This window comes from Miniopterus schreibersii, assembly GCF_964146895.1.
Source record: "Miniopterus schreibersii genome assembly, chromosome: 2".
Classification (NCBI taxonomy): Eukaryota; Metazoa; Chordata; class Mammalia; order Chiroptera; family Miniopteridae; genus Miniopterus; species Miniopterus schreibersii.
The window spans coordinates 79,413,828-79,417,161 of record NC_138102.1 but is presented as its reverse complement, the minus strand read 5'-3'; the positions used below and the strand labels follow the sequence as shown (position 1 = coordinate 79,417,161).

General features: G+C 43.9%; 1 pseudogene across 1 annotated transcript; it reads left to right on the top strand.

Annotated features, from left to right (window-relative positions):
- The first annotated feature begins 497 nt into the window (after positions 1-497).
- On the top strand, positions 498-2,993 carry LOC308552787 (heat shock protein HSP 90-beta pseudogene; annotated as a pseudogene). Its single transcript has one exon. The product of its transcript is annotated as a heat shock protein HSP 90-beta pseudogene (transcript).
- Positions 2,994-3,334: the final 341 nt, after the last annotated feature.

Sequence of the window (3,334 nt, the reverse complement as noted above, 5' to 3'; positions counted from 1 at the left end):
AAAGATACTGGAGATACCAACCTGGGAAGCATCAGCATATATATCACCTCATTTAATCCCCATCACCACCTTATGTGCTAGCTATTACTGGCCTCCTTCGATAGACAAAAAAACCAAAGCTTGCCCAGTCACAAAATTAGAGAGCTAACATTTGCATCACGTTTTGTGTGACTCCAAAGCCCATGCTCTTTCTACCATACATATCGTCTCCAAATCAGGAACCTCATGACTCCCAGCTAGGCATTTTTTATTACTCCAACCTGTTCTCTGTACATATGATCTCCAATTAAATCTCTCAGAATGGTTGCATAAAGAAGTACATCTTTCCAGAAATCATAATTCAGATTTCAAGAAATCTGGTTTTCTTCCTGGCCAGGTAGCTCAGCTGGTTAGAGAGTCATCTCAATACACTAAGGTTTTGGGTTTGATCCCTGTCAGGGCACATACAAGGAGCAGCCAATGAATGCATAATTAAATGGAACAACAGCTCTCTAGAGTCACCCCTACAGACGCTGTTTGCAGGTTGTGTGCTGGACATGGTCTCTGCTCTCTAGTACTTGGATTTCTTCACCTTCAAGATGCCTGAGGTGCACCACAGAGAGGAAGAGGTGGAGACTTTTGCCTTCCAGGCAGAAATTGCCCAACTCATGTCTCTCATCATTAATACTTTCTACTCCAACAAGGAAATTTTCCTCAGGGAGTTGATCAGTAATATTTCTGATTCCTTGGACAAGATATGCTATGAGAGCCTGACTGACCCTTCCAAGTTGGACAGTGGTAAAGAGCTGAAAATTGACATCATCCTCAACCCCCAGGAATGCACCCTGACTCTGGTGGACACAGGCATTGGCATCACCAAAGTTGATCTCATAAATAATCTGGGAACCATTGCCAAGTCTGGTACAAAAGCCTTTATGGAGGCTCTTCAGGCTGGTGCAGACATCTCCATGATTGGACAATTTGGTGTTGGCTTTTATTCTGCCTATCTGGTGGCAGAGAAAGTGGTTGTGATCACGAAGCACAATGATGATGAGCAATATGCCTGGGAGTCTTCTGCTGGGGGTTCCTTCCCTGTGCAAGCTGACCATGGTGAGCCCATTGGCCAGGGTACCAAACTGATCCTCCATATTAAAGAAGACCAGACAGAGTACTTACAGGAGAGGTGGGTCAAAGAAGTAGTGAAGAAGCACTCACAGTTCATAGGTTATCCTATCACCCTTTATTTGAAGAAAAAATGAGAGAAAGAAATCAGTGATGATGAAGCAGAGGAAGAGAAAGGGGAGAAAGGGGAGGAAGATAAAGATGAGGAGGGGAAACCCAAGATTGAAGATGTGGGATCAGATGAAGAGGATGATAGTGCCAAGGATAAGAAAAAGAAAACAAAGGAGATTAAGGAAAAGTATATTGATCACTAAGAACTGAACAAGACCAAGACCATTTGGACCAGAAACCCTGATGACATCACCCAGGAGGAGTATGGAGAGTTCTATAAGAGCCTTACTAATGACTGGGAAGACCACCTGCCAGTCAAGCACTTCTCTGTAGGAGGTTAGTTGGAATTCAGGGCATTGCTGTTCATCCCCCGTTGGTCTCCCTTTGACCTCTCCGAGAACAAGAAGAAGAAGAAGAACATAAAACTATGTCCGCTGGGTGTTCACAATGGACAGCTGTGATGAGTTGATCCCAGAGTATCTCAACTTCATCCATGGTGTGGTTAACTCTGAGGACCTGCCCCTGAACATCTCCTGAGAAACGTTCCAGCAGAGCAAAATCTTGAAGTTCATTCATAAAAACATTGTTAAGAAGTGCCTTGAGCTCCTCTCTGAGCTGATGGAAGACAAGGAGAACTATAAGAAATTCTATGAGGCATTTTCTAAAAACCTAAAGCTTGGAATCCATGAAGACTCGACTAATCTGTGACACCTTTCTGAGCTTTTGCGCTATCACACCTCCCAGTCTGGAGATGAAATGACTTCTCTTTCAGAATATGTTTCTCACATGAAAGAGACCCAGAAGTCCATCTATTACACCACTAGTGAGAGCAAAGAACAAGTTGCCAACTCTGCTTTTGTGGAGTGAGTGTGAAAGCGGGGCTTCAAGGTCATATATATGATGGAGCCTATTGATGAGTACCGTGTGCAGCAGCTCAAGGGGTTTGATGGAAAAAGCTTGGTCTCAGTTACGAAGGAGGGCCTGGAGCTACCAAAGGATAAAGAGGAGAAAAAGAAAATGGAAGAGAGCAAAGCCAAGTTTGAGAACCTCTGCAAACTCATGAAAGAAATCTTAGATAAGAAGGTTGAGAAGGTGACAATCTCCAATAGGCTTGTGTCTTCACCTGCTGCATTGTGACTAGCACCTATGGCTGGACAGCTAACATGGAGCGTATCATGAAAGCCCAGGCACTTCGGGATAACTCTAAAATGGGCTACATGATGGACAAAAAGCACCTGGAGATCAATCCTGACGACCCCATTGTGGAGACTCTGCGACAGAAGGTGGAGGCCGACAGGAATGACAAGGCTGTCAAGGATCTTGTGGTATTGCTGTTTGAAACTGCTCTGCTGTCTTCTGGCTTCTTACTGGAGGATCCCCAGACCCGCTCCAACTGCATCTACCAAATGATCAGGCTAGGCCTAGGCATTGATGAAGATGAAGTGACAGCAGAAGAACCCAGTGCTGCTGTTCCAGATGAGATCCGCCCCCTTAAGTGTGATGAAGATGCCTCTCGCATGGAAGAAGTAGACTAGGAGTTTCTACCTGCAGACCTTGTGTCCTTTGTGTAGTGTCTTCATGGCTCCCCCAGCAGCCCTGTGTGGCCCTAGCCTACCTGGTTTCCTCTACTGTTTACCAAAGTTTTTTCCTCTCCTTTCTTTGCCTAAGGTAGGTTACAAGGGCCTCAAGCCTTCTCTTATATTTGACATTGGGTTTAGATGTTGTGTATTGTGGTGTTTTATTTTTTTGTTTTATTTTGTTCTGAAATTAAAGTATGCAAAATAAAGGAAAAAAAAGTGGAACAAATCACTATCTATCATCTATCTATCATCTATCATCTGTCTGTCTCTATCTCCCTTCCTCTCTCTCTCTAAAATCAATTTTAGAAAAGGAAGGGGAAAAAAGAAGGAAATCTTGTTTCAGAAACGAGATGACATGTGTAGTACCTTTATATGTGTGGCTCCAAGACAATGGGAGAATAACCTTCCCAAGCCCACTCTGGAGCCCAAAGAGAAGCCTCTGTTACTACATTTTCTGCATTCACAATACTAAGACACAGCTCTAGACAGAAAGTGACAAAAGAGTTTCTCAGAGCTCTTACTTAATGTCTCCAGGATTCGGA